Raw genomic sequence first — 6,718 nt, forward strand, 5'->3', positions numbered from 1 at the left:
TCTGTCTGTCTGTCTGTCTGTCTGTCTGTCTGTCTGTCTGTCTGTCTACGTCCATCCATCCATGTGGAAGATGTCGTTTTTGATGTCTTATAATAATAAGAATTATTATAATTAATTAATTATCAATTATATTATTAATTATTAATTATAATTGATAATTATTAATTAATTAATAATTTTGCAGAAAGCAATACCCGCTGTGAAAAGGGAAATGCAAACAATAATCTTTTGCATTTATCTGTTAACAAAAAATCTCAGAAACATCTGGACAGATTTTAATAAATCTTGTAGAATGTAACCACTGGATGAACATCTACATCTAGGCCTGTCACGATAACAAATTTTGCTGGGCGATTAATTGTCTCAGAAATTATTGCGATAAACTATAATATTGTTTGAAATTTGACAATTATTAGTAATTGTCAAATTTAAGAAGAAATTTTGGTCAATTTGTTTTGAGAGTAGTACTTTTTTTGACCACTAGATGACAGTATAAGACTGTTTGAACTGAAGGACGGATAGTGAGGGAGCAAGCAGCATTTTCTTTAAGAAAAATGGGAGGGAGGTCTCGGGCAGCACGGTGGCGCAACTGGTAGAGCTGCTGCCTCTCAGTGAGCAGGTCCCTGGTTCAAACCCCGGTCCAGGGGCCCTCTGGGTGGAGTTTGCATGTTCTCTCCATGCATGCGTGGGTTTTCTCCGGGTACTCCGGTTTCCTCCCACAGACCAAAAACATGCATGTTAGGCTGATTGGTAACTCTAAATTGTCCCTAGGTGTGAGTGAGAGAGTGAATGGTTGTTTGTCTCGTTTGTCTCTATGTGGCCCTGTGATGGACTTGCGACCCGTCCAGGGTGTACCCTGCCCCTCGCACAGTGATTGCTGGACATGGGGACCAGCGACCCCCGTGACCCAAAATGGAATAAGCGGGTAAAGATAATGGATGGATGGATGGGAGGGAGGTCCCGGGCAGCACGGTGGCGCAACTGGTAGAGCTGCTGCCTCTCAGCGAGCAGGTCCCTGGTTCAAACCCCGGTCCAGGGGCCTTCTGGGTGGAGTTTGCTTGTTCTCTCCATGCATGCGTGGGTTTTCTCCGGGTACTCCGGTTTCCTCCCACAGACCAAAAACATGCATGTTAGGCTGATTGGTAACTCTAAATTGTCCCTAGGTGTGAGTGAGAGAGTGAATGGTTTTTTGTCTCGTTTGTCTCTATGTGGCCCTGTGATGGACTTGCGACCCGTCCAGGGTGTACCCTGCCCCTCGCACAGTGATTGCTGGACATGGGCACCAGCGACCCCCGTGACCCAAAATGGAATAAGCGGGTAAAGATAATGGATGGATGGATGGATGGGAGGGAGGTCCCTTGACGTGACATGGGCTGTCTTTCCTTCCTTTTTTCTGTTTCCAAAATGGTGGACGCTCTGTGTAGTTTGAGCTCTTTAGTGTAGCAATTTTCACACAAAGTTTTTAATTAAAAAAAAAAAATCAATAAACAAGTTCTCAGCTTCTTTTTGCAGAGAAAAACAACTTTTTACACAAAGGCACAAGTTTCAACTGTGAATTTTGGAGCTTTAACAAGACAGAGTTTTTTTCCCCGAGGCCAGCCTGTTAGCTTAGCTCGTAGGTTAGCTTCTCAGCTTAGCTGCTTTTAACCGTCCAAAAACGTGATTTTGGATGGTTAAAACAGATTTTACAGAGAAAAGAGAAAGGGAGGGGTCAGTGAAGAGCACCGGAGTTGAGCCTTTAGTCATCCAGTGTCTTCAGTAGAAAGAAAGAGACACAAGGAACGATAAAGCCGATAAATGAAAATGAGGTTGATAATTTTCATTTATCATGCAATTAACTGATTTATTGTTTATTGCGACAGGCCTATCTACAATTGATTAACTTTTAGAGTCGACCCAGTTTCAGATGACCACCACAGCCAAGTCATCTTCTAAAAATACACAAATAATTCTAACTCAGTCATTTTCAAAGATATTACCTAAAGTTTGGCATGGTAGTAGCTGAGAGTGATCCTCAGCAAATACTCTGAGCACTGACAGATTGCACAGGATCACTCTTTAAAATGGTGCCCTTAACCATTTGAAGTCAACTCGGTCAGTTAGGAAAATATCTATTAAAACTATGGACAGAATTTAATGACACTAAGGTATTAATCACTGGATGTACCTCTCCAGCTGATTAACTTTTACAGGTAACATAATTCAAGATGGCTGCCATAGCTAAGGGACTAGAAAACTGGAGAATGTCTGTAATTTATTCGGTTAAACAGATCTTGAGCTAAAATTTGTTGGGATAGTAGCTGAGAGTCCTGTTGCATACTCCAAGGGCTAATCCATCCATCCATCCATCTTTTTTCTTCCGCTTATCCGGGGTTGGGTCGCGGGGGTAGCAGTTTAAGTAGGGAGGCCCAGACTTCCCTCTCCCCAGCCACTTGGGCCAGATACCTCCGGGGGAATCTCAAGGCGTTCCCAGGTCAGCCAAGAAACATAGTCCCTCCGGCATGTCCTGGGTTTTCCTCTGGGTCTGCCTGGAACACCTCACCAGGGAGGTGTCCAAGAGGCATCCTAATCAGATGCCCGAGCCACCTCAACTGGCTCCTCTCGATAAGAAGAAGCAGCGGCTCTACTCTGAGTCACTCCCGGATGACTGAGTTTCTCACCCTATCTCTAAGGGAGAACCCAAACACCCTGTGGAGAAAACTCATTTCAGCCGCCTGTATCCATGAGCTCGTTCTTTCAGTCACAACCCAAAGCTCATGACCATAGACGAGGGTAGGAACGTGGATCGACCGGTAAATTGAGAGATTCGCCTTTTGACTCAGCTCTCTCTTCACCATGACAGACCAATACAGCGCCCGCTTCACTGCCGATGCTGCACCTATCCACCTGTCGATCTCACGCTCCGTTATTCCCTCATTCGTGAACAAGACCCCGAGATACTTGAACTCCTCCACTTGGGGCAGGACCTCCTCCCTGACCCGGAGAGGGCACTCTACCCTTTTCCGGCTCAAGACCATGGCCTCGGATTTGGAGGAACTGATCCTCATCCCGGTCGCATCACACTTGGCTGCGAACCATTCCAGCGAAAGCTGTAGATCACGACTTGATGACGCCAATAGGACTACATCATCTGAAAAGCAGAGAAGCAATCTTAAGGCCACCAAAACAGATCCCCTCAACACCTTGGCTGCGCCTAGAAATTCTGTCCATAAAAGTTATGAACAGAATCAGTGACAAAGGACAACCTTGGCGGAGTCCAACTCTCACTGGGAACGAGCCCGACTTATTGCCGGCAATGTGAACCAAGCTCTGACACCGGTCGTACAGGGACCTAACAGCTCGTATCAAAGGGCCTGGTACCCAATAGTCCCAGAGTACCCCCCACAGGGCTCCCCGAGGGATGTGGTCGAATGGCTTCTCCAAGTCCACAAAGCACATAGACTGGTTGGGCAAACTCCCATGAACCCTCCAGGACCCTGCTGAGGGTGTAGCGCTGGTCCAGTGTTTCACAACCAGGACGAAATCTACATTGCTCCTCCTGAATCTAAGGTTAGACTATCCAATGGACTCTCCTCTCCAGAACCCCTGAATGGACCTTACCAGGGAGGCTTAAGAGCATGATCCCCCTCTAGTGGAACACACTCTACAGTCCCCCTTTTTGAATAGGGGGACAACCACCCCAGCCTACCAATCCAGGGGAACTGCCCCTGATGTCCTCGTAATATTAGAGTCGTGTAAGCCAACACAACCCCACAACATCCAGAGCCTTAAGGAACTCCAAGCGAATCTCATCCACCCCTGGGGCCCTGCCACCGAGGAGCTTTTTAACCACCTCAGTGACATCAGCACCAGAGATTGGAGAGCCCAACCCAAAGTCCCCAGGCTACGCTTCCTCAGTGGAAGATGTGGCAGTGAGATTGAGGATATCTTCAAAGTATTCTGCCCACCGACCCATGACATCCTGAGTTGAACACACCACCTCCACTATAGTGTTGGTGGCATATCACCCCCCCCCCCCCCCCCCCCCCCCCCCGCGAGATGCCGGATGGTGGACCAGAATTGCCTCAAAGCCGTACGGTAGGCATTCTCCATGGCCTCTCCGAACTCCTCCCATGCCCGTGTTTTTGCCTCAGCGATCACCCGAGCCGCATGCCGCTTGGACTGCCAGTACCCATCAGCTGCTTCCGGGGTCCCACAGGCCAAAAAGTCCTGATAGGACTCCTTCTTCAGCCTGACAGCATCCCTCACCACCGGTGTCCAACACCGGGTTCGAGGGTTACCGTCGCGACAGGCACCGACAACCTTGCGGCCACAGCTCCGATAAGCCGCTTTGACAATAGAGGTGTGGAACATGGCCCACTCGGACTCAATGTCCCCCGTCTCCCCCGGAAGGTATTCGTAGCTCTCCCTGAGGTGGGAGTTAAAGCTCCGTCTCACGGGAGACTCTGCCAGACGTTCCCAGCAGACCATCACAATACGTTTGGGTCTGCTAGGTCTGACCGGCATCCCCCCCCCCAACATCAGAGCTGACTCACCACCAGGTAGTGGTCAGTGGACAGCTCCGCCCCTCTCTTCACCCAAGTGTCCAAGGTATGCGGCCGCAGATCAGATGAGACGACAACAAAGTCGATCATCGAACTGTGGCCTAAGGTGTCCTGGTGCTAAGAGCACATATAGACACCCTTATGCTTGAACATGGTGTTCGTTATGGACAATCCATGACGAGCACATAAGTCCAACAACAGAACACCACTTGGGTTCAGATCAAGGGGGCCGTTCCTCCCAACCACACCCCTCCAGGTCTCACTGTCATTGCCCACGTGAGCGTTGAAGTCCCCCCAGCAGAATAAGGGAGCCCCTAAGAAACTCCAAAGAGGGTGGGTAATCTGAGCTGCTGTTTGGCGCATAAGCACAAACAACAGTCAAAACCTGTCCCCCCACACATAGGCAGAGGGAGGCTACCCTCTCATTCACCGAGGTGAACCCCAACATACAGGCACCAAGATGGGGGTAACAAGTATGCCCACTCCTGCTCGGTGCCTCTTGCCAGGGCAACTCCATAGTGGAAGAGTGTCCAACCCCTCTCAAGGAAACTGGTTCCAAAGCCAGAGCGATGTGTTGAGGTGAGTCTGACTATTTCTAGCCGGAACCTCTCAACCTCACACACCAGCTCAGGCTCCTTCCCCACCAGAGAGGTGACTTTCCACATCCTAATAACCAGCTTCTGTAGACGAGGATCAAACTGTCAGGGTCCCCGCCCTCTTCCACCATCCATCCCACATTGCACCCAAGCCCTTTGGCCCCTCCCACAGATGGTGAGCCCATGGGAAGGGAGACCCATGTCTCCTCTTTGGGCTGTATCTGGCCGGGCTCCATGGGTAAAAGCCCGGCCACCAGGCGCTCGCCAGCGTGCCCCACCTCCAGGCCCGTCTCCTGAGTGGGGCCCCGGTGACTCACGTCCAGGCAAGGGAACAATGTTTCCATTGATTGTGCTCATCAAAAGGGGTCTTTAGGCTGCACTTTGTCTGGTCCCTCACCTAGGACCTGTCTGCCTTGGATGACCCTGCTAGGAGCATGAAGCCCCTGACAGCATAGGATCCTAGGATCATTAGGACACTCAAACCCATCCACCACGGTAAGGTGGCAGCCCAGGGAGGAGTAGGGCTAATCATTCCACAAGATTTTTAGGCCCGAGCAACGAAGCGCTGCAAAGGCCTATTGTAATCGCTCTGTTCAGGCCCGAGGTGCATTTTTTTCCGCCAAATGAATAGGCGTTTTGGGGGCCTCAACATATCCCAAAAGTCACCAAATTTGGCGGACGCATCAGGACAGGTGAAAAATTACGTATTTTAAGGGCATGACAAAAATTGCAACAGAAACGGCTCAAAAGCGCCACCTAGAAATGTTCAAAATATCCTCTTCATTAACCTTAGTTTGTCGTAGAAACATGAAATGTGGTATGTTTGTCCAATTCCCCAAGATGCACAGAAAACCCACTGGCACCAATATTGTACGATAAACAGGAAGGTGGCCATTTTGAAATGCCAGCCAAATTTTCACACCTTTTTGGTGGTTTACAGCCTCCACATTTGAACGAACTCTTCCTAGGGATTTCACTCAATTGGTTTCAAACTTGCCCATTTTGGTCAAAAGGCATGGGGGACGCAAAGTTATCTAAAAGGTTTGTTTCGGAGCATGCTGAAGGGGTGGGACCAGACCTCAAAATTTGTCCTCTCGCCATGAAAAACTAAATGCTAATAGTTCCTACATTCAAACTGTCTGAGACATCAAACCTTCAATGATTGATCCAAATCAGGTCCCCTGCAAGACTGAATGGTCAAATCATGACATTACTTAAGCCATGCCCCCTGACAACAGGAAGTATAAAGTTTTACGTTGAACGATCCCTATCTGACCCGTACCTGATCAGCATGATAGTGTGTCCAGTGACCGAAGACATGTTGGTGTAACTTGCCTTCCAACACTGCCAGTTTTGGGTGGAGCATGTGGGCGGCGCGGCATGGCGAAGTAAGACGTAATGCCGTCGCCATACGTTTGGCTCTAAATTCCACAGTTTTGAACCGAGGTGCACCAAAATCGGTATGATCGATCATTATTAGGGATGGGAATAGATAAGAATTTGGCAATTCCAATTCCTTTCCACTGATCCTGTCAACCTAGACTCTCTTCAGCCATATCTGAAGCAGTCTGGTAAAAA

Source organism: Nematolebias whitei, chromosome 12 (assembly GCF_014905685.2).
Source record: "Nematolebias whitei isolate Nwh7 chromosome 12, NemWhi1, whole genome shotgun sequence".
In the NCBI taxonomy this organism is placed as follows: Eukaryota; Metazoa; Chordata; class Actinopteri; order Cyprinodontiformes; family Rivulidae; genus Nematolebias; species Nematolebias whitei.